The 26,398-nt window shown below is 32.9% G+C and overlaps 1 long non-coding RNA gene across 1 annotated transcript in view; it reads left to right on the top strand.

The window, feature by feature from the left end:
• The first annotated feature begins 662 nt into the window (after nucleotides 1–662).
• LOC141560257 (uncharacterized) overlaps nucleotides 663–26,398 on the top strand; it is a 100,334-nt gene continuing 74,598 nt past the window's right edge. Inside the window, exon 1 of the long non-coding RNA XR_012487679.1 lies at nucleotides 663–979. This is a non-coding gene — a long non-coding RNA (uncharacterized LOC141560257). The remainder of the gene's footprint in view (nucleotides 980–26,398) is intronic.

Here is a 26,398-nt window from a genome sequence, read left to right on the forward strand (position 1 = left end):
AGCAAATAATTTGTAGGCTGATAAGTTCAAAGAAACTATTTTTTCAAAGATTAAAGAACACAAAGGCAGATCACAATCCAACATGTCTTTGTTGTCCTGTGCTAAGTACATTTTATTTTCTTTCTGGATAAATCCTTGAAATTCTTTCCCTTTTTAGTGTCAGTATTCTCAATGATCCACTCCATCTAATTTCCCAACGTTTGTACCCTCTGTTCCAAAGCTATACAAAATTAATCACAACAGTGGCCATGTCTGAAAATAAACATTTCATTCTGTACCTGTAGTCCACCATGTCTCTGCTAAGAGGAGAGTTGCTTGCCATCTTCTGAAGTCAAAGTAAGATCTTCCCGAGCAGCTTTTGGTAGGCATGAATTTCTAAGGACTTAAAAGCAGTTGATGTGGTTTTACAGATCAATGACTATATTCAAAAGAGTAAAAGTTGGGACTGAGTTTAAGAAGTCTTTAGTTAAAGAAAAGTAAGAAAAATTCTGTTAGCTTGGCAAAGAGAATCCTGAAGAATGATCTAATGATGAAGTGTTGAAAAGGCTACTAAAAGGGGTGTACTGGTCAGCTGTTTTTTGTTTCCACTGATGAGAGAACCAGGTGAAAGAGATTTAAATAGAAAGAGAAGGAAAAGTGCAGCAAAAATGAATTATAAAGACAGAGGTTAGGGAACTTGTGAAATTTCCTGATGAAGTTAAGGAATTTTGAGTAAAGAGAAGACCATGACAATCTAGTTAGCCCATATGAGAATAGGTATATATCAAAGAGTTTAAAGCCAGAAAGGATATTTAAAGATCAATTCTTCCAGTCCTCTCATTTTCTAAATAAGGAAATTGAGGGTCAGAAAGGCCAACTGAATTAATACAGATTATATAGCTAGCAAATGGAAAAAAATCAAATTCAAGTTTTCTCTCTTCAATCCACTTTGCATTTGCTGCTCTTTGGCTTCAGTTTCATAAAACAACATCTTCTCGAGGTAAGCTCATCGATTTTAATATCATAACCTTACTGCTAACTTAGGCTTTGACTGATATCCTTTTTCTTCTTATTGGAGGGCTGAGCATTGGAGTATTTTTGCCCTTTCCCCTCTTCATTTGCTTCTCTACATGATTTCATTCTCATCACTATCACCCCAGCCTATACTTTCCTGTCTCCTTTTATGTGTAGTCACATCCCACCTCTAATACCCCAACCCTATCCCCAGACCATTAGATTATAAGCTTCTTGAAGGCAGTGGTTCTCATTCCTGGTTTTTAGGTCAGTTCTTAGCACAGAGAAAGTGTTTAATAAATATTTATTGGATTATCGAGTAGACTTCACTACAAATGCAAAGTCTATTCCACTAGGTCAGGTTTCTAGATTCGAATATCATTTAGGATACTTGTTAAAGTTGTTAAAAACATTAAGCCTTAATTATTTACATCCTTTTTCATTTGTGAAGTGAAGGGATTCTACTACATGGCTGGAAGGAGGACTTAGCTCAAGTGTTTATTGTTGTTCTTGTTGATTTTTTTTTTTATTTCAAAGCCAGGATTCTTTTAGGATCTACCACAGCAAGGGAGGCCTCCATGGTTGAAATGGAGATTCATAAGGGATAATTAAGGACAACAAAAGTAATGTGAAGGGTAGTTTGCTGCCTGGTTCCCCACCTCTCTTCCTTCCCCCCACTAAAAAAAAACCCTGTAGATACATACAGATGGAGAGACAGAGAGAGACAAAAGGACAGAGACAGAGAGAGACAAAAGGACAGAGACAGAGAGAGACAAAAGGACAGAGACAGAGAGAGACAAAAGGACAGAGACAGAGACAAAAGGACAGAGATAGAGAGAGTCAAATATAGAGGCAGAGACACACAAATACAGAGGCAGAGACAGAGAGAGACAAATATAGAGGCAAAGTCACAGAGAGAGACACAGACAGATAGAGACAAGGACTAAAACTTCCAATGTGGACCTGGAATACTGTATAAAAGGAATACAAACTAGGATAACCCTATTGAGCCTCTGACTTGATGGTTTTGAAGCCATGGATGAAAGAAAGAATTGTTGACTATCTTAGGAAGGCAATTTTATGAGTGTGGTTATAGTCACTTCTATCTGGAACTCCTACATCAGGGTTTATATTCATGTTTACCCATTCCTTCATTGATTCACAATAATAATCAGATAGTTGTCATTATTGCTTCTTTAGAATTTTCTTTTCTCTTTCTGCCAATTAAAGAATTCTATCTCTAGCATCCTGGGGTTTGACAATTGTGTGCCTCAGGGATTTGAACAATAAGATTTTTCTAAATAATATTATGTAGATAATTTCTATTTGAATAGCATTGCTAGTCCTTCTCAGCTCTTGAGAATTTCATCCATTATGCCCATGCACACCGTGTTATGGCTGCTTTCCTGCTTCTTTTCTTCTGAATGCCCATTATTCTTAGCTTCCATCATCTTGTTCTATTTTTGAAGTCATTCAATTTGATTTGCATTGGAACAATCTGTCTGTTAGCCTGTAAAATTCAGTGCTTGCAGCTCTAGTCTGTCTTTGTCATTGTGGATTCTTTCTTTCACAGCTTCTATTCTGTGTCCTCTTAATCTTCTCACCTCATTGTTTCCTTCAATGATGTTTCTCTTTTCTACATGTTGCTTACCAACTCTTGAATTCTTCTGTTAACTCTTCCAGCCACTTTTCCCCCTGGTGAAATTTATGTCCTCATTCATGTCTTTCAAAGTAGTTACTATTCATTCCACTTGTCCTTCTACTTGTCTTGAAGTTTTTGTTATTATTTTCTTTTAGGTTCTTAATTCTCTACAATCTGAATATTTTTTCGTTTCATCTTCTTCTATTTCTTTACTTAAAGACTCCACTACAATCAAACTGCTCCCTTTGCATTCCCATATATTCCCTTTATATTATTTTTCCAAAATCTTTGTTCACTCAGGTACCTAAAATTTCTTTACCTCTGCTTATCTGGGTGACCCTAAATCTAGAGGCAATTGCTGTGAAGAGAATGCCATATCTAGATATGACTCCTAATCCAGCTTCAGACATTTAATGTATGAGCTTCAACAAATAACAACTTCTATGTCTTCAAAAATAAAACAAGTATAATGATGGTATCTACCACCTAAGGTTTTTGTGAAGATAAAATGAGATAATATTTGTAAAATTGTTTTGTACAGTTCCCATGATATAGTTGTGGCTGATCCAGTTTTGAATGATGTCATGAGGTGATATCTTGACTTGCATGTGAATTGGATTTAAGTGAGATAGACAAATTTACTAATCTATTTCTCTTAGTATTATGGAAAGTGGCAGGAAAAAAAAGAATAACTGGTGATGGCCCAGTTTGTCATGGCTGACCTTGGCCTTCTTTATGTTTGACCAAGAACTAAGTACTCTACAGCCCCTGCTTTACCTGCCTCCATGGCTATTAGAATAAATAGTTTTCATCCATCCATTCCACCAGGAAATTCTTCACATGCTGGGGGTACCCACCCTCTTACTCGACTAATAGATTTGAAACTTCTTGGTTACTCTTAGTCTGGTTTTTATTCCATGTGCTAGAGAGTTTACTTGGGTGTTGCTACTGCACTCCACTTCTTGAAGCCACATTTTAGAGTTGGGTGAAAGCTGGGCCTCAAAGGTTGATGGGAAACCCTCATCTTGGCAGGCTTGGCAAATCCTAATAAGGATAATTAGGTAAAGAGTACCTAGATGAAATTAGGGTTACTTGAGGTCTAGTGGAAGGTTCAGGGTACAGGGAGTCAAATAGAGCTCTCCTGCAACCCCTTTGGATTTGGCGCAAGGATACAGAGTTAAATGAAGTCTAGTAGCAGGACAAGAGTTCTCTGTAAAGGAATTTACAGACTTGAAAAGCTAGATTTAAAAAAAAGAGGTTTATTTGGGGGTTTGGAAGTAAGGTTAAATGTAGAAAGATGCCAGCGCAAGAGCTGGCAATGGGTGGACAGGGACCCTTGGCATAGCTGGTGTATGCTATATTGGGGGCTCTTGTTTCCCTCTTTTCATAATGGGGAGCTTTTGGTAATCTTGAAAGGGGCCCATGGGTGGAGTCCCATATTGGCTCCTGGCTGGTTTAGGCCAGAGTTAGAATTTGAATAGAATTCAATGGGTTTTAAAATAAGAATGAAGCTGTTTGCAGGGGTTGGGGAAACCTGAGCAGATGCAGGGACTGGGACAGCCCAAGTTAACTCAGATCTGATGGGAGCTGGGAATTAGAAAGGAATTTTAACCCATATCACTAGCACCAGAGACACTAATTTTCCTTGAAAACCAGTGTAATATAAACACTTCTTCCCTTCCCCTTCTTCCTCCAACGTCCATATCTTGTACAAACAACAGAAAACCTTCTACCATCCCCTCAGTAATCTCCTTTTCTTTGAATTTGAAAAACTTTGTCTGTACTTGCCATTTGGCATTTAATACTATCTTGTATTCTTAAAATATGGACATGACATATTACTGTCTCTCCAAAAAGATTTTCATTTGTTTGATGCCACTGATAATGTCCCCAGTGCCTGTTAGCTCTTTACATACTCAATAAGTGCTCTCTAAATAAGTCTCGAATTATATGAGGATGTGTCAATGCTCCTAAATATAGACAATTATATTTCAGCCAACAGCATGATGTTTTTTGAAGTTTTGAGAATACAAAGAAAAGCAAAACCTAGTCCCTTATCTCAAGTAGCTTAAAGTTGAATAATGTATTCTGGGAATCTTGGACTTATTCCTCAATGATTCTTCTTTGTCAGGGAATCATTGCTCAGAAAGAAAGCCTGCTGTCGATCCTTTTGTGTGCAGCTTATCATGCTTATTTGGTTCACATGCAGCAGTACAAGTCTCTTTGATATAAAATTTAAAGAATAGTTTGGTATCCCATGACTGCTTCTCCTACAGTGACAAGTTAGTAAGTGATTGTAATAAACATAATCCTTTATGCTTTTCTTTTGATTTTTCTCAATCAACTAAGAAAATAAACATACAAACAAAATGATTTAATCAAATAAAACTCCACTAAATACCTTCCCCTCCCCATCTCACAGTCTCTATGAAAAAATATAATCAAGAACCTATTTCAAGTAGTAAAAATGCTTTAAATCCTAAAAAGAAATTTTGGGGGAGCAGAAAACATGGAGTCCCCAACTCTCCAGACATTCACTTTACATGAAATTTGGTCTGATTGTTTGTGCTACAGTGGGAATAATATAGAAGTCCATGATAAAAATCAATGTAATTTGGAATCCTCAGATGAGATAGAAATTTCATTATTTTCTAAAATAGACTATTCAAATAGTATCTAGATAGCATGAGATATTCTTTAGAGAAATATCATGCTGTTGGCTGAAACCACACTGCATATACATCCACAAACTTCATGGTGAGTAGGAAATTAGTGAAGTTTTACATGATATTTTTAGAAGACTTCTAGTGACAGATCAAATTCCCAAGGTCTATAAAGTGGCTGTCATAACACACTTATTCCAAAAAGCATTAGGTGATGACAAGTGCAGGGACAGAAAATTGGTTAGCTTAACATAAATTGTAGGGGAAATGCAATGAGAAAACTAAGCAGAGAGAAGAAATGCTTACACAAGCATGAGACAACCAATCAGGATTGAGAAGAAGGGAAAAAAAAGAGAGATTGCTTCAGTGACTTATTTAGGAGTTATCTAGAGATATTATTATCCATCATGTACTGGGGAAATGTACTGACACTTATATTTACATAAGTTTCCCGAAAATCATTTGCTTAGGTTTTCAAAAATGGGAAAGGTACTAGAGAGGATCAAAGCTCAAAATCAAAGAAGGAAATGAAGGTGTCCATGAAAAAATATTCAAGCCAAGAAAACTATATGGGGATTTCTTTTATTGGTTGTTGGCAGAATTGAAAATAGAAAGTCTTACTTAATAGGCTCTGTACATTTGTCACTAGAATCTTCATGTCTCTTAATAGAATTTATGTCAATTTCTTAATCTTATCCCTGTAGATAGAATAGTAAGAGCTTAACAAATGCTTGCTATTTTATCTTATATATTCCTGAAAGAGGTAAATGATAGAAAATTTGTATATATGTGTATATATGCTATACAATATATGTATGGGTGTATATATTTGTATATACTACAGTATTAATCTAATTCATTTTCTCTAAAGTCTAGAAAACAAGTATTTCTCAAGTAACTGGAGAATCTCTAAACAAACAGTGACATAAGAAGGGAGCGTTATTGTAACATTAAAACCTACAATTCTATAAGTGGGGAAAAACACCAAGATGAAGTTGGGAATAATTTGTAATTTTCACCAATAATTTAATTTTGATCTTGAAAAAGAAATGATAAAATATATCCTTCCCCCTTTAGGGAGCTAGGATACTATAAGGGCAGATGAATGTGTGTGTGTGTGTGTGTGTGTGTGTGTGTGTTTGTGTGTTTCTAAAAAGGAGACGCAGAGAAACAAAGATAAAGACACATGGAGACAGAGACCCACTGAGAGAGAGACATAGATAGAGTAAGGTATATATTTTGGTCACATAGGTAATATGATCTTTATGACATTATATAAATGACTGATTTTTTTTAGTAAGTGGAACAGAAATTGGAATTGTACATTGAGTTATTTATATAATGAACTGAAAATCTAGGTGATACAATGAATAAAATTCTGGGCCTGTAGTGTGGGAAATTCAAGTTCCTGAGGTAAAATCTGGACTCAGTTCTTAGCTATGTGATAGTAATCAAGTCACTTAATTCTCTTGGCTATAGTTTTTTCTATCCATAAAATGAGCTGGAAAAGAAAATGGCAAACGACTCCAATATCTTTGTCAAGGAATCTCCAAATGAGATCATAAAGAGTCAAACACAACTGAAAAATGACTAAACAGCCATATAATAGAATCTAAAGAGACCAAACTCTCTACCAATGTATTAGTCAATACCTTGTCTTAAACTTGAGTCTTTTAAGAGTTGCTTAAAGTATTGAGAATTTAAATATCTTGACCAGTATCACAAAGCCAATATGTATTAAAGGTAAGACTGATACCCAGGTTTTCCTTCTTCTGAAAGTAGCTCTTTATCTACTATGATAAAATGAATTTCCTTAAAAAAGGACAACTATTTTAATTCTTTGAATGTTTTTATCACTTTTACTTATATTCATTTTTATCACTTTTGCTTATTACATTACTTTTTAATTGAATCTATCCTTCTTATTTCCATACCCAGAGAACTATCTTGTCTAACACATAATGGGGGAAAAAGGGAAAATTTAGTAATACTAAGTAACACATCATCCAAGTATGACAATATATGCAAAATTCCACATCTATAGTCTGGTGACCACACTTGTTAAAGAATTGACAAGCATTTCTCATCTCTTTTTCAGGGTCTAATTAGTCATTTTAATTATATATCCTCCAGGTTATTTTTAGTAAAATATATTAGTCTCCTTTTTAAAACTACATTTTTTTTGGATTATAAGTTCATTAAAAATTTTTTTTGCAACCATTAAAGGCACGTTTCATATATTATGAGAAAACTTTCTCCCATTTCTCCTTCCTGATAACACATTTTCAATGATAATTTAAGATTAAATCTTTCCCTACAGGTTTTGTGTTAAACTTTTACCTTTTATTGCTAATACGGCAATTGACATGGAATTACTTAATATTGGAGTAGAAAAAATTGTTGATGATAAGACAGATAAGAAAATAAATTAATAAGTACCACTGGATGCTATGAAAACAATGCTAAGTAAAATATCCAACTTAAAAAAAAACACATTTCTTAGAATCATCATACATTATACCTCCATGTGCCATATAATGTAGGAATAAATTGACATCAAGATATTCAGAAATAAATGTCCAAGTTAGTTGGGGAAAATAAATAACTTGAAATATTAGAAGTTAAATTGGAGATATGGACTTTAAGACTGATCCTGTCTCTGTTCTGTTGACTTCTGACTCTGTAACTTGTGATACCAACACTTCTTATTGAAGAATTTAAGCATTAGGGAAAACCCTTTTCATATCTGGATCATTTCACTTGGACCACATATTTGCCTTTAATATATGCTGTTAGAATATTGGGATGTTTTCTCAATGTTATTTTTCCAAACTAGCATCTTTAGGTATACGTTTTTTATTCTCTCAGTCTTGCTTACAAAGTCTTTTACTTTTTCTTTTGTATTTTCATTCAGTGAGGGAAAACAGTAGTCATTAGAGATGCTTGCCTATGCAAGCATCCTTACTCTTTTAATTCTCTTAGAGGCTGCTCTCTGATTAGAGAACCTGATTCTATAGATATTAACTATAGAGCCAAGTAGAGCACATATTCCATTCCACGTTCCTTTATTAGGCCCTGTGTGCTACGTAGAGATTCATCATATGAGAATGCTATTCCCTTTCAATAATAGCAGAGATGGTGTTATCAACCCAAAACCTGTAATGATAATAGTGCATAGGGAAGTGAATCAAGAAGACTTGGATGTTTACTAGCTATGTGATCCTAAGTAAATGACTTTAAAGAGTGATCTGCTTTGTGCTTTCTATGTATAACGAAGAGGTTGGGTGTGATGCCGTCTAAAGTTCTTCTGACTTCTGGATCTATGATCCTAAAGGAACTCCATTAGATTAGCAATAAGGTCCGTTCCAATTCTATATATAATCATCCAACACCTAGCACAGTACCTGGAACATAGTACACATTTAATACATGTTTATTGTTGATTGAGTAATCAAACTGTTTAATAGCTAGCCTGAAGTGTAACATTTCTGGAGATAAGTGAGTTCTACTAAATGTAATTTTTTTTCTGGTTCTGGTACTAAGCGCTACAGTATATCTGCTAACCATTGCCAGTGCCCGTCCCTCAAGTAGAGACTTACTTATCACATCTGATAGAATCATAAAAGAGTATGAAAAAATCTTAAACATTTATTCTAACCTCTTCATTTTACAATTGAGATTTCTTCTCAAAATCAGCAAATTTGAGAGCCAGAAAATTGTATTTGCTCATTATTACCAAGGGAATAAGTAAGAGAGTTGGGATTTTTATCTAGGCCTTCTGAGTCAATTTTCAGTGTATTACAATAATACTGTCATCAAACACAAAGGATAAAACTTTGACCCCAGAATTAGGAAGATCTGAGATCAGATCTGGTCTCAGACACTTACAAAAAGTATGGTACTGAGCAAGTCATTTAATCTCCATTTCTGTTTCCTCAACTATAAAGTGGGGATAGTGATTGTACCTAACTTTCAGAATTGTGAGATAACATGCTTAGCATAATTCTTGGCGCATAATGGATTAGTATATGAATGCTCATTTCCCAAATATTTTCTTTTTAAGAAATGTACACAGATATGAGGGAAAAAGTCATTCAAAATCATTTAAAGAATTTCCTTAAATTTCCTAATATCTGGGTTTGATTCATGGTTCTTACATATATTTAAAAATGTCTCCTCCAGTAGAATGTGACCCTCTTACCTTCAAGGATTGTTTCATTTTGTCTTTGTGAACCAGTACTACCTCAAATATGGTAAGCATCTAATAAAATCGTATTGATTGATAAGTTGACTAAAATATATTAGTTGTGTGTCCTTGTGTCAAGTTATTTAACCTTGAATTTCCCAAGGCAACTCTCTGAGCCTTTCATTTATAATTAAGTTACTGATATCTACTGGCTTAGAGAGCTTCTTCACTAGTTTAGAGAACATTGTGATTTGTCTTCCTCCTTAATTGCAAACGTTGTGACAGCAAACTTGAAACCATAAGATTATTGGTTGATATGAAAAGATTGAGTTCCATGATTTAGTAAGCAGCTAAATAAAACAGTGCATCTAGTCAGGAAAAAAAATTGAATTCAAGTGAAGTTTCATACACTGTCTGTGTGACTCTGAGAAAGGCACTATTGCCTCATACCATTTTCTCACCTATAAAAAGAAGGAAATTGTGTTGCCTATATGATAGGGTTGTTGTGGGAAGCAAATGAGCTATTTTAACTTGCTTAGCATAGTGCTAAATGCTTAATAAATGCTTATATCTTTCCTATTTTTTCCAATATGAAATCTGATCCCATTATCAAGAAAGGAAGAATGAAAGAGGGAAAAAAAGACAGATTGAGGGAAGAAGAAAGGAAGGAAGGAAAGGGAATGAGGAAGGAAGAAAGGAAGGTTGGAATTGAGAGAGAAAAGAAGGGAAAGAAGAAAATGAGCGAGAAGGAGAGAAAGCAGAGGGATGGAGTGAAAGAGGAAGGGAAGGAAGCAAAGGAAGGAAGAGGGGAAGGGAGTGAAGGAGAGAGGAAAAATAAAAGAAGGAAAGAAAGAAGGAAGGATTACAAGTCACTTATTTATCAAATTCACATTATCTTGAGTTTTATGACCTACATGATAACTAATTCATCTGATTTGCTCCCCCCTTCATCTATTTATTTGCTGCTTTAAAGACAGTGTCACACAAGGTCAATGATTAAATGTTTCATCAGAAGCATGCAGTTATGTATACATATATTGTACTTAATTTATACTCTAACATATTTAACATGTATTGGTCGACCTGCCATCTTGGGAGGGGAAGGAGGAGAAAAATTGGAACAAAGGGTTTGGCAATTGTCAATGCTTTAAAATTACCCATGCATATATCTGGTAAATAAAAACTATTAAAAAAAAAAGCATGCAGTTAGTGTGCATGTGTTTAAATATGAGCTTGTTAAGTGCACATGTTTTTAACATGAAGGACAAATTATCTAGGAGACACCCGCTCTATAGACCATAGCTATGTTTGTTTGAGTGATGGAAAAATCTTCAAAGTGCAGACTATAGACACAGATTTAGGGGTCTATTTTTATTGGATCAATGTGTGTTCCTACTTAAAAGATGCAAGAGGGTCCAGCAGGGGAAGAATAAGAAACTATATGCTAAAGTAAACCAGTGATAATACAGACAGCTAAGCAGGAGTTATTGACTAATAATTGTAATGTTTTAGGCGATATCTGCTTTGTTGGTTTCATTACTTATATTAATGAGGTCTTTAGTGCTTTTTATCTTTTAAAAATTGTGTGTGTGTGTGTGAATTCAGATATGTGTGTGTCTAGACAAGAGCAGCCTCTGTGCACAAGTGTAGCTTGATGCCAGGCTATTTTTAGTGTTTCTTGGATAAGCTGGGAAATTAATAATGCCACATGTAGGAAGTAAAGAGCTTTGTCACTTTGGATTTGCTGCTCGAGCAACTTTCCTTCCAAAAGTCGATAAATTACAGGGCGGCATTTAATGAGTTGATCCATTTGCATTGCTATTAACCCTTGGGTACCCTTTCACAGTGCCTGAAGAAATTTCAGTTTGTTTTCGAAGGACTTGGTTCACTGGACATAGATTACTTTTGTCCTTTTTGGGATGCTCAGAAATAAATTACTGGGCCAGATGTGTGATGATGAGTGCATAATGAATGGTGATGTTGGGGGGGGGGAAGGAGTCATGGACATTGTGGAGGGGTCAATTCAAGATAAGCTTACTTGTTGCCCTTGTCAGCATTAAATGGATTTACCTCCATTAGTGGTGTCCAAGATCACCACTTTATTTTAGCACTTGACTTTTGATTGGTATAGTTTGACCATCGTAGCCTCTTTTCAACCTCTAGGACCATTTGCATGTATGAGCATATGAATTGACTTAATAATGATAGGAGCCAATTCATCTGCAACATGCAGAACTCTGAAATCTAAATATCTTCCCAATATACCCAACATTTCTACGTTAATTATTTAGTATCAGTCTTGAAGTAGTAGATCTGAAATTAAAGAATCTGCCTTCTATTTTCATGCTTTATAGCTCTGTGACCCTGGCAAATGCACTTAATCTTTCTGTGTCTCAGTTTGCTCATCAATAAAATGGGGGGATATTTGATGGCTTCTAGGAACCCTGTGAGGTTAAGAGCTCTGCTACTATGAATTTATAAGTAGATAAATCTAGAGTATTTGCAAATAGGAAAAAAAAATAAAGTAAAAAAAAAATGAATGGTCCCTCCACAGGCATATTCAACTTGGAAGTTATGAAGTTAGAATAGACTCATCTCAATGGATGCATGTACTTAGTCATGTGAGCTCTCCCTATATTAGTGAAGATTACAATTCACAGATATCTCATTCTTTGCAATTTATTTCCCTGTTCTCCCCTAGAATGTCCAGAAAGAATCACTGCAGTATGCTAACATCCTACTTCTATTTTTAAAAAATTCTTCATTATGAGTGCACTACTTTTGTTATCCTTCTTGGATTTGTTTTTCTCAATATGTGACTAAACTGCCTTCTTCTTTGAGCTTACATTTTTTGGAAAACATCCAATATGCTTCTACCCCACTGGAAATACATACAAGAAACACCTGGAAGATCTTATCATTTATATATGCAATATCCATTCCAATCAATAGCTCAACTTAAGCCTAGTGAGCAATATAATGGCTCATAAAGTTCCTGTGATTCACCCCTCTTCAGCTTTAGGAAAATGATTTTAAAGAAAATGTTATTAATTCAATAACAATTGCCCAAAGTACCCAATTAAGGAAATTCCCAACATGGAGACAGGAATTATACTCTCTTTCTCTGTACATAGAGAGAGAAAAAATAAATAAATATGGTTAACTTCTCTCCTCTTTTGTGATTGAAGGAAAATTCTGTTTACTGGAAACATTTGCATAATGAAACAATGGATTAAACTATAATGTTCAGAAACTGAAGAAGGGGACTAAGCTTTCTCAGGACTTCCTTCTGCTAAGATTTTTCTGCTCCAAATTTCTTGTAGAGCAAATAACTCTCCTTGGTATCTCCAGATTTTTCATACCTTCTCATGTGTATGCTAAAATACCAGGCTTACTGAAACTCTAAAATAAAGAACTCTCTTGATAATTTGAAGTTGATCCCTGGTGTGGGGCCAACTTTTCCCAGTGTATCTGAACAAAATTCTGCTAGAGTGAAGAACTGTTCCCACTTGATTTGATTGGACATTATTGATTAGACATTCCATCACTTGAAGTAAGGTGGATTGAGTGAGTTCTTCCTCCATTTGTATTCCATTCACAATATACTCAATGATAATGACAATTTTTAAAATAATATTTTATTTTTGCAAATACATGCAAAGATACTTTTCAAAATTCTCCTTTGTAAAACCTTGAGTTCCAATTTTTTTCTCCTTCTCCCCCAGTACTACAAGCAATCCCATGGAGATTAAACATACAATTCTTCTAAACATATTTCTTTAGTTTATGACAATTTTAAACCAACCAAAGTAAATCAAGGGAAGGAGGAGGCTAGTTATTGACAGAAGGTCTGGAAAGATGTCACATTGAAGGTGTGAATTTAAATAAGAAGGCATCTGAGGTGGGAGAAAGGAGGTACTGCCTCACAGCCAAGAAAGATGACCAGGACACAGAAATAGGAGATGGAATGTTGTAAAAAGCAGAGAAGACACTTGCTAGACTGCAAAGTTGGAGAAGGCAGTTGATAGGGAATGATTTGATTTATGAAACTACTTTCACTGATGCATATAATCTATTCATATCTATTAAAGGGGAGGCTTGAACTTTGTTCTTTCTTTTTTATTATAAGGCCAGTACTCTATCTACTATACAACTACTACTCTATTCCTAATACCATCTTAGTATATTTATCTCCCAGAATATAATAGGAGCTTTACAATTCAGAAGAGGATTATTATATAAAATTGAAATTTTGGAAGGTTTGAAGAGTTCACTTTTTATTTGCACTTCTATTAAAAAAACTTTTAACCTTCTTATAAAAACTTAAATTTTCAAACATTTTAGATAAAACTGAAACTTTAGGAAAGCCTAGTTGTATTTGAGACATCTACAAAAAAGAAAACCTCTATTTGTGGTTAAAGAGCTAAAAATCTGAGAATAATTCCCTTGATTCAAAATATTTCTAATATATTTCTTTTAGGACCTCTTTCCATTTAAGATAAGTTTTGCCTAAGACCTTTAGGATTGTATTATAATCCAGAGGACTGTTATATAAGGAAGTTGATGACCAATGAAAAAGCTGAGATCAATCATTTGATTAAGTAGAATTTATATGTGTCAAGAAGGTACTATTCTAAAACCTGAAGATATAAAGATGCAGCAATGTGTTTATGCCCTTAAGGAGTTTACAATTTGATGGTGAAATGGTGTATACATAAATAGGTAAAAGAAGAATTTTTATCTAGATAGACAAAGGAAGGTTTACTGAAGATGGGGTCTAAAAGAAGGAAGGTGACTGTTATTTTCATGGGAACTGCAAATATTTTGGAGAAAGACCTAAAAGCCAAAAAACAGAAGTGAGAAACAGAAGTATGACTCTGGTCTATACATGTCATACTCAAAACTTTGAAGTAAAGATAAAGAAGCAGAGACGGAAAGATCACCTTAGAAGGATGAAAAGTAACAGAAGAAGAGAATCAGATTTATGACACTGAACTCAAGGCATGAGTGCCTTCTTTGTGAATGAAACCTCCAAAGTCGAGGAGTTGTGCATCATGAATGGTTAAAGAAACCACTCACAGAGAAAGCATAATTTTGCACAACATGGATTTAGTTATGTGAGTAAAAGCTTTCCAAATGCAAAGTTGTTGTTATTTTTCTTTTCTTTCATTAATTTTTTCACCTAAAATAAGGTTTTGAGTTTGTGGGTTTGTCAATACAACCAGACTCTCTCAAGTTTCAGGTAAAAGGGAAAATTTTTTTTTTGTCAATTTACTTATTTTTTTTTTAATTTATGGGAAAACCCCAAGAATTTCCATAATATAGTATAACAAAAAAGATGATTACCTATAACAATGCAAATCTACTATATACAACTTGCTATTCCTTTTAATATATAATAAAATTATAATATGAATTTATTTAATTTTTCTTTTCACTTCTGTTCCTCTGTTTTAGAGTTGATTACCGTTGGAAACAAATACATGTGTATGTTGTTTGTCCTTAATTCTTTTTATTATTATTATTTTTAGTAATAGTCTTTTATTTTAAAAATATATGGAAAGGTAGTTTTCCATTCACCCTCATAAATTTTTGTGTGGCAAATTGTTTTCTTCTTCCTTTCCCCCTATTTCCTCCCTTAAACACCAATACACTATATGTTAAATATATACAATTCTTCTATACATTCCCCAAAATCATCATGCTTTATAAGAAAAATCAGATCAAAAAGGAAAAAAAATAAGAAAAAGCATGCAAACAACAAAAAAGTAAAAAAAGTACTATGTTGTGATCCACACTCAATTCCCACAATCCCTCTCTTGGGTGCAAATAGCTCTCTCCATCACAAGTCTATTGAAATTGACCTGAATCAACTCATTGTGGAAAAGGACACATGTCCATCAGAATTGATGATTGCATAAATCTTGTTGTTACTACTCCTTTCACTTAGCATCAATTCATGTGTGTCTCTTCAGGTACTTCTGAAATCATTTTCTTAATCATTTCTTATAGAACAACAATATTCCATAATATTGATATACCACAAATTATTAAGCCATTCTTCAACTGATGGGCCAGTTTCTTGTGCTACAAAAAGGGCGGCCACAAACATTTTTGTGCATGTGGGTCCTTTTTCCTTTTTTATGATCTCTTTGAGATACAGGCCCAGTAAAGTTTGTTCTTGATTCTTGAAGAGGACCATGATGTAAAAGAGGGAATGCCATGACATGCAAGTGAATTGGATTTGAATGAGAGTGGGCCATGGAGAGTCACCAGTTTCACTTTCTCCTCTGGAGCCACCTGGATCCTGTGGCCAGATAAAGATTAAGACAAATGGAGGTGGCCCTAGATGAATTTAGGTACATGCGCGCACGCGCGCACACACACACACACACACACACACACACACACACACACACACACACAACCCTGAATGATTTCCCCTCCCACATTGATTTTTTTTTTTTTAACTATGTAAAAAAGGCCATTCTCTACCTCATTTCTTTCTTACTTAGGGTTAATCATGGATTGGGTATTACCTCAGTTAAAGTGAGTCCTGTTAAAAATCTCAGCTTAACAAGGTCAAGATCTCCTAATCCATCCAGGGCTAACTCCAATTGTTCTGTATGTAAAATTATTTAATACATACTTGTATTTATCAATTCTTTCTCCCAATGAAGATAGTGTTTTTCTTCACATGTCCTTTGAATTAATTTGGGTATTTGTTTGTTCTTAAAACAATATAGATGTTACTATATAAAGTGTTCTTTTGGTTCTACTCATTTGGATTTTTATTATTTCATGCAAGTCTTTACATGTTTTTCTAAGATCGTTGAGCTCATTATTTCTTATAGCACAGTTGTATTCATCACAATCATCTATCACAACTTGGCTAACTATTCTCCAACTGATGGATATCACAGCAATTTCCAGGTCTTTACCAACATAAAGAGAGCTGTTATAAATATTGTAAAACATACCCCAGGATATGTATACGTGTGTATACACACACACACACACACACATACACACACACACACACACACACACACACACATATATATATATATATATATATATATATATATATATATATATACATAAACATTTTCTTTCTTTGCAAGTTTCTCCAGAAATTTATTATAGCTAGTTCATTTGAAATTCTATTCACGGCCTTGAATTCTTTTGAAAATTTATTTTGTGGTGAGATTTATCTAGTTCAGAGAGAGAGAGATTAAAAGTCAAGAGAAAATATATAAATATATTTATAATATTAAATGAGGCTTTATGAATAAGTACACAACCTTTTAGGACATGTGACCATATCTATTTTTCTCAAAATTGGTGCCCATTAGTCATTCTAATATATTCTGAATTAAAAATATGTTTAGTGACATCCTGGTAGAGTACTTAGAGATTTGGTCTCAGAGTTTGAATGATGAGAGTATGCCCTCTGACATACATAAATATATGATCTACATCAGTTGTGGGATATTTGACACTGGGGTTCCCTCTCCAGAGTAAATCTTAGATATAGAAATGCCCACAAAGTAAAGAAACTTTTCAATTTGTTCTTCAAGATATCATTGTATTGAACTTTCATTACATTTAAAATGAATTTGACAACCATCTCTTTTACAATTCATGGTGTTTAACAATTAAGTTAATATAACATTATTAATGCTAACAAATATTTGCTAAAATATATAAACCAATGAGCTTCATGCAAAAATATAGGCTTCCAATTATGACTCAGAATAATCATGCTAATTTTTGTTTATAAAGAAGTAAATTTAAAAAATAATTTTCTCACAACACTTATGTGAGCATCTCCTACATTTTATCTTTTCATCTGAATTATTTTATTTTTGAATAAGTTTTTTTGTTTTTCAATTTATTTTATTTTCCCCAATAATTTGTTAAAACAATTTTTAAAACATTTTAATATAAATTTTTAAGTTCCAAATTATCTCTCTCCATCCGTCCAAGATTCTAGATGTTGAATTTTTAGATCATGTACTAGAGCTAGTAATTGTAAGAACCGGGATGTAAATAAGGCTCTCCACACTCCAACTCCAAGGATCTTCCCAATCTACCTAAAATATGATTTGATACAAAATAATATATGATACGATATGACATGGTATGGTACTAAATGAGACAATATAGTACAATTCAATTCAATGAAATATAATAATATAACATAACAAAATACAACACATTATTTGCTAGTATTTCATATGTATATATATCTATATATCTATATCTATATCTATATCTATATATATATATACAAACATACATACAAATTGTTATAACCATAAGAACATACTATATGATAGTATTTTAATCACAAAGCATATTGCAGTAAGTTCTTATGTAATATGCCCACGCATATATATTTATTTGTATAAATACATGCAGAAATTGTGCATGCATGTATATGCGTAAAGTCAGAGAAAATTTATCATAGCAAAGATATTACTTGCTTTAAATTCAGGTAGATCTATATTCATAGCTTGCTTCATACTCCCACTAGTGCCCTGACCAGTCACAGTCTCTCAGTATCTTAGACAATTGTGTTTAAGACTCTCAGTTTTGGAGGAATTGCTCAACTGCATTGGCAGGAATTTTCATACTGTGATTCCTCCCACTGAAATAATATGTATGGACAAAAAAATTAAACTTTAAAAGTGCATGTAGAGCTTCATTTTTCCACCATTGCCCTCCCCCCCAAAAAAAACCATGTGTCCGGAAATCTGAGTTAAATGTTCCTAGCTTTAATTTTCTTAACTACATCTTATTGGATTGATCAAAAGGGAATTAAATCAGTAACTGAGTTTTGCCCAGAGGTCACTGCAAAGGATGGGCCTCATATAAAATTGAGGCATAAAATACAACTAAATCTCTCCATGTATATTATGAAATATAAATAGAATTACTTCCTATTTATTTCTAAGACTCTTGAACAGATCAGTATGGGCAAAGGATATATATTATACATGTTTTCATGAATAAATATATGTGTTTTTGTATTATTTTACATAGTATATATTTTATATAGTATTTATTATATAATTATGTTATTTATGGTGATTATGGAAATGTATGTATATGTGTATTACCATAAATAAAAGAAATCAAAGATGGACAGGATAAAGATCAATTGGTTTATTCTCAATTATCAGTGTAAATATGTATTTCTTACAAGTGAATTATCTCAGAGTCATTCATTACTTATATAACAGAATTAAATCCTTTGAGAAAAAGTATGGATTCCCTCATGTAGATGTATGTTCAATACATATTATAAGAATACTTGCTCCTTCAAATTATTATGATGGTTAGGTCCTTTCCAACCCCCTTAAATTTGGATTAATTTCAATTTGTTATACAGATTATATATTTTTGTTATATCTAATTTTATGTTCATTAAACATAATACAATATTTACAAGGACATATATGAAGGAAACCTCATTTCACTCACCAGATTTCCTTTTACTTTTAATTCTAATTTTCTCTTGAGTCTTTCCTCAAACGTGAATTTAAAATTATTGAGATTTGTTGAACCTGTGGCTTCAGAAAATCTTTTCTTTTTTCTTTATTGTTTATTTTTTTCAGATTACATATATACATAAACTATTTTAACGCACGTTAATTTATAAATAATGTTGGGAGAGAAAAATCAGAACAAAAGAGAAACACCACGGGAGAGTAAACAAAATAGAAAAAAAGTGAACATAGCATGTGTTGATTTATATTCAATCTCCATAGTTCCTTTTCTGGATACAGATGGTATTTTCTATCTAGGGATTCTGTTGAATCACTGAGAAGAACTAAGTCTTTTATAATTGATTATCACACATTCTTGCTGTTATTGCATACAATTTATTCTTAGTTTGGTTTGTTTTACTCAGCATCGGTTCATATAAATCTTTCTAGGCCTTTTTAAAATCAGCTTATTCATATAAACTTAGAGAATAATAATAATCCCTTATCTTCATGTACCACAAGTTATTCAGCCATTCCCCCAAAATAATGGGACATTTTTACACATGTGAATTCTTCCCCTCCTTTGGGATTTCCTTGGAATACAGACCCAATAGTGGTACTGCTGGATCAAAAACTTTTTCACTCAGTTGTATAGCTTTTTGGGCATAGTTCCAAATTGTTCTCCACAATGGTTGGATCAGTTCACAATTCCACCAACAATGTATCAATGTCTTAGTTTTATTACATCCTCTCCAACATTTACCTTTTCCTGTCATCTTAGTTAATCTGAGAGGTATGAAGTGGTAGTTCAGAATTGTTTTAATTACATTTCTCTAATAAATAGTGATTTAAAACATTTTTCATATGACTGTACATGGCTTTAATTTAATCATCTGAAAATTGTCTGTTTTGATCATTTATCAATTAGGAAAGTCTTCAGTTAATCTAAAGTAATAAATGTTGATGAGTTTGGTCTCCTTTCTCTAGTTCCCTTAACTTTGAGTAAATGTCTTTTTTTTTTTTTTTTTTTTTTTTTTTTTTTTTTTTTTTGAGGCAGTTGGGATTAAGTGATTAAGCCAGGAAAGGCTAAGTTCTGAGGCCAGGTTTAAACTCAGATCCTCCTGACTTGAGGGCTGGTACTCTATATACTGCACCATATGCTGTAAATGCCAATTTTACAATGAATTTTATATCTGTTTCTTAGGGATTCTCACTTTCTGTATATGACCTATCTATTTTTTCTACTCCTAACCATTTATATTAGTGATGAAGTAACCATATCTTCTTGATCTGGAGTCAAGAGAATCTGAGTTCAAATCTGGCCTCTGAAACTTCCTAACTGAAACTCTGAGTGCCTTTAATCTGTCTGCCTCAGTTTCTTTGTCTGAAAATGTGGAATAATAATAGCATCTAATTCAAAGAATTAAAGCAAATGACATATGATGGAACCTACAAACATTAAAGCTCTATATAAATGCTAGTGATATGCAAAATTTTATGTTATTAGGACTCTAGTAAATATCAAGTCCAAAGTAATGTAACCTAAGATAATATAAAACATTAGAATAGAATATGCTAGGCTGGGCTAGTGTAGGATAGGATAACATAAGATTGATATGATATAGTGCAACATAGAATAAAAAGACTAAAATACAATTCAACACAACACAATGCAATATAATATAATTTATACTGAATGTAATAAAATATCACACTTGATGTGATATACAATATGATATAAATATAACCTAATCAAATATAACATAACATAAACTAATATAATTTAGTATCATGATATTATATAGCATATATGTGATGTTATATATAATGCATTTAAGTGTTTCCTTTGTAATATAATGTATAATATGTATTACTTGTATTAATATCAGAAAATATAACATGTTATACATATACAATATGTAATATTGTATATGTATAACATATTATATTTTCTTGAATTATATTTTAATTATTATGTTATATTTTGTTCTATTCTAATCTATAGAAATCGACTTTTAGAGAAGGATCATGGAATAGTGGATTTAGTTAATTTCAGAGTCAAAGTAACAGGTTTGAAACCAGACTCTGACAAAAAGTAGATGTATGATCCAGTATCTTATACTTTGACTATCCTAACTTTCTATAATCAGGGACTATTACATCCACCTGTGTGTATGTTTGCATGTGTCTGTGTGTATTCATGTATGTATTTGTATGAAAGAAAGAGAGAGGAAAAAAAGAGACACTGACTCCATTGGGAGTCTGATAACCTTGACATTCATATTGTTTTTAAATGCACATAATAAAACACGTAGAATTATGAAAAAAAATCAATCATATTGAAATACCATGATCAAGTCAGTCAGTCAATAAGTATTCATTTAAGTTCCTCTATGTCAGGCAATGTGCTAAACTCTGGGAATACAAAGGCAGAAGACAATCCTTGGTTTCGAGGGGCTCATAATCTATTGGAGAAGACAAAAAGCAACAACTGTCTGCACACAAATTGTACGCAGAATAGACAGGAAATAATTAACATAGGAGAGGCATGAGAATTAAGAGGGATTTGGAAAGGCTTCTTTTAGATGAGGTTTTAGTTAAGACTTAAAGGACAGAATTACTTACAAATAAAGTTCACAGTCTCTCAGTAAAGAATACTGCTCTAAATCTTTAATTATTATGCAGAGTTTTCTACCCTAGTATAACACAGAGCCATCCCCCAAATCCTCAAACTATGCCTTTTGTCCCATGAAATCTTGTGAATCTATTTTCTTTCCACTCATGCCTATTACAATCACGATACATGTTAGTGGATAATGGATGGTATGATTAAAATCTTCATCATTTCAAAACACATCTCATGACTATTTTTTTTCTTTTTGGAAGAAATTTATGAAATAGGAAATTGGCAGTTAGGATGGAAAGAATGGAACATAGGTGAGAGATGCCAGGTAGGAAAAAATGGTGAGATTTTTTTATCTTAGATTTATGAAGTTGATCACATGAGGATGAATCCTTTAAAAAACATGTATCTATCTATCTATCTATCTATCTATCTATCTATCTATCTATCTATCTATCTATCTGATCATGAGAAAATCTGTAAAACCATTCTATGTTATGTTGACATCCAAAGGACCAAATCGTTTAACAAATTCTTGTGATCACCTCCAAGGTATTATTGGAGTTGTACTTCAGGAGATGGATTATAATATAAGCTGACCGAGGATATGAAACAAAATGAAATTCATTTGACTTGGAATCATAAAGTGATTATAGATAAGGGATAGGAACATAGAAAGCCAGAAAGAAAAAAAAAAAGAAAAAAGAAAGACCAGGAAAAAATCCTACAATATAAGTGATTACAAATTATGCTTAAGATTTTTAATAAAAATATTTGATGTGGTTATCATGAGTATATATTATGATCTTTGTCCTCAAGGAATTTGTATTTATATACAAATTATATTTATATTATATCCATTTAATTTGTTAAGTAACTGATGGATAAAAGTCAAAGAAGTTTTCAGTAAGTCAGAGAGAATGCATGCTGTGTTAGCTTAATTGATTTAGTAAAATAGAAGAATTCTCCATATTATAGTCTAGTTCTGTTGTTTTTATCTTGATAAGACATAGATTTGTGTTCTTAATCCAAATTGAAGTATAGGAGTCTGTTCCATGCTAAATGTTAATTTTCATTCTTGTCAAAATTCAGTCCACTTTACTCCAGTCTATGATCTCTGCCAGCAAGCAGGTGCCAAACACTTTGCCATGCCTAGTGAAGCCAAGAGTTTAGATGACTCTTGAATGTTTAAAAAGCTTGAGAAGAACTACAATATACATCCTCTGCTTATTTCTGATTTTCTAGAGTATCCAAGCCATTAGTATAATAAAAATGAAGGCTAATTGTTATTCCCATGGCTCCTTCCCATGATATGAAACATCATCTATGGAAATACAACCAGAATCAGGGAAAGTATTGACTGTAAGTGATTCGATGGGCTATAAGAGTTAATTTCTTTGGGGGGAAACAGTGATTGGGAGATAACTGGTCTCTGCCTACACACTTTTAGCACCATGGCAGAGATGAGACTTATAAATACTTTATAAATTAAAAGAAATTAACTGCCTTGCTGTGAAACTCAAAGTACCACCTACACCATTTTCAGTTTTCTATTAATAGTGAGAGAGAAGCATTAGCTGCCAAAGCCCTGGAATAAATTAGTGGGGAATTGGAGCTTACAGAGATGAGTGATTTCCTCCTGTTATGTGCAGGACATGTGGTGGGAAATGCCATATTTGGTGCCAATTCCTTGTAAGTTCCAAAATTATGTAGAATAATGATGATCTAAGATTCCTGACTTTTAGCCTTATTAAGGTTTAATAAGAACAGACAGTATATGTATATTTGTTGGAGAGAATAAGAAGAATGAACAAAAGGCAAAGTCACGTAAGTAGAGGCTGTGTTTTCTTTGAATGGTGGTTTCTATTCCATTCTGTTAATTTAAGTTCCCCAAATTTGTCAAAATATATGGAATATACACACTCAGTAGTGTATGTACTTACACATATACAATATACATATATATATATATATATATGTGTGTGTGTATATATACATATTTATACATATATGCAGATTTTAGAAGATGAGAAAAGTAAAATATTTCCAAACTTTAAAGTCCTATAGATGTTTCCTTATTATCATTGTCAAGACAGTTTAATTTTTCCCTGACATAAAAAAAAAGTTTGACATAAATTACCTGAAGACTTGCTGGTGATGTCTTCCCAGTTGGCTCTGTCTAGTGCAGGATAAAATAGCAAACTAATCCCAGAAACTTTCTTTAGGGAAGTGTAAATACTTTCAGGAATTTCCAGGTTCCATCTCTATCAGTAGCTCTGCTTGGTTGCAACTCCATAAAAAATCATGACCCTTGTCAGGTACCACCTGATGTTTCCCACCCTATTTTTCAGCTTCATTTCATATGTGATCTTCTCCAATTAGATTGTAAGCTCCTTGAAAGTAGAGGGTCTCTTTGTTAACATTAATCATTTTGTGGGGGGAAATAAAAAAGTAAGAGGCAATAATCTATCAATGTGGACTCAAGTCTATCAATTCTCTATCTGGAAATGAATATCACTTTTCATCATGAATTTTTCAGATTGTAGTAGGTCATTGTGTTATCAGAGCTGATCAGTCTTTTTACAAGAGATTATATTTAAATTATTGCTATTGCTATGTAAATAGTTTTCCTGGTCCTGCTCATTTTATTTTTATCAGTTCATTTGAATCTTCACAGGTTTTTTTGAAATTAGCATCTCAATTTCTTATAAGCAACATTATTTCAGTATTTTCATTTGCCATATATTCAATCACTTCTTAATTGATGGATATCTTCTCAGTTTCTGATTCTTTGCAAACACACACACACACACACACACACTACCATCAACATCAAACATCATCACCATCCTTACCCCCACCACTATCATCAAACTACTATAAATATTTTTCTACCTATGGGTACTGTTTCATGTTTTTATTTCTTAGATAGTTGTATTGCTGAGACAAAGGGTAAACATAATTTCATAGCCATTTGAGCATAGTTCCATATTGCTTTAGAATGGTTCAACTACTTTGCAATTCCACTAACCCTACATTAGTTTACTTTTTTTTGCCCCAATGTTTTCTCCAAAATTTGTAATTTCCTTTTCCTATCATCTAAGCAAATTTAATGGGTATGAGGTAGAAATAGGGTTGCTTTAATTTATAATTCTTTAATTATTAGTGATTTAGAATATTTTAAATGATCACTAATTAAATGGATGTCTTCATCCTTCTTTATCTCTTTGCCTCTTTTTCTGTTTGTCTCTTTTTTCTCTCCTAATTTGGTTCAGTTCCTTATATATTTCAGAAATTAGAATAGAAAATCTTGATTTAAAGGTTCTCCTCACTCTATTTCTCTTTTTCTTTTAATTTTAACTGCACTGAATTTGTTTCTGGGAAAATAAAAATTTAAAATTTTAGGTTATTAAAACTATCTATTTTATCCCCTGTGAAACTCTCTATTGCTCATTTACTCCTCCACTTTCCATAGATTTAAGGGATATTTTTTTCCAAACTACTCAAATTTGCTTTTTATATCCTCATTTATATCTAAATTTTTTACCTATTAGACCTTATATGTATAGAAGGCATGAGATGTTCGTTTATGCCTAGATTCTATCAAACAGCTTTCTAGATGTTCCATCAGTTTTGTGTTAAATGATGTATTATTGCCCCAATAGCTGCAATCTTTGGGGTTATCAAACAATAGATTATTGTGCACATTTGCTTCTGGATGTTGTTTACTTAAAATGTTTTATTGATTACTCACTCTATTTCCATTACAGCAACAGACAATTTTGATGATTACAGCTTTAGAATAATATTTGAGATCTGGTACCGCTAGACCCTGCTAATTCAGATTAAAAATAATTGATTCCTTTAATGTTATTCACATTGTGTCCCCCCAAGATCATTTCATTATTTTTTCTAGCTCATTAAATCATTATTTTACATTGAAAAATCAGATTAATTAAGGCAGTATTTTCATTTTGATTATATCGATGATCTATTCATGATTATCTAACATTTTTTCCAGTTATTTAGATTTGTCTTCAATTGTATTGAGTGTTTTATCATTATATTTATATAGTTCCAGGTTGTGTCTTGGCAAGTAATTTCTCAGGTATTTCATGCTTTCTTCAATTTTTAAAAACTGAATTGTGACTTTGATTAAAAACAAATTAGGTTTTGTTTATAATATATAGAAATACTGATGATTTGTAGGTTTATTTTATATTTCTCAACTTTTCTAAAGTTATTAATTGCTTCACAAGTCTTTTGTTGTTTTATTTTCTTTCTTTTGTTAGGGGTGGGTTGACTCTCCTGTATTCTCCAAATAAATTATCATATCCTCTGTAAAGAGAGACAGTCTCTTCTCTTTATTCAAGTGGTTTTGGTCTACTGCTTTGGCTTAATCCACCAGACTTTTTTTTCAGGACTAAAGTTTAGAACCTTGTTCTATTCTTGTTCTTTGAGACAAACTATGTTTCTTGGACTTGTTTGCTTTTTTCAGAGGTAGGGCAACTGTTCCCTCACAACAATTTATTTCTGCAATGAAACTGTGACCTAGAACTGGATGATGAGTGACAAAGCTGCCAGATGATACACATTCCTCCTCAGGACTTCCTGGGATCTCTTTATTCCTAGGTATTCAGTGTCCTTACCATTCCTGAGTGCTGTGCTGGTTCTTTAGAGTTTCTGCCTGTTGGATTGCTGCTTATTTGCTGGATCTCTAGTTAACCTTTCTGCACTTTTGGTGGATCTTTCTATCTTCCAAAGTTGCTTTGGGCTGGAAAAAATATCACTGTGACT

Source organism: Sminthopsis crassicaudata, chromosome 3, assembly GCF_048593235.1.
Source record: "Sminthopsis crassicaudata isolate SCR6 chromosome 3, ASM4859323v1, whole genome shotgun sequence".
Lineage (NCBI taxonomy): Eukaryota > Metazoa > Chordata > Mammalia > Dasyuromorphia > Dasyuridae > Sminthopsis > Sminthopsis crassicaudata.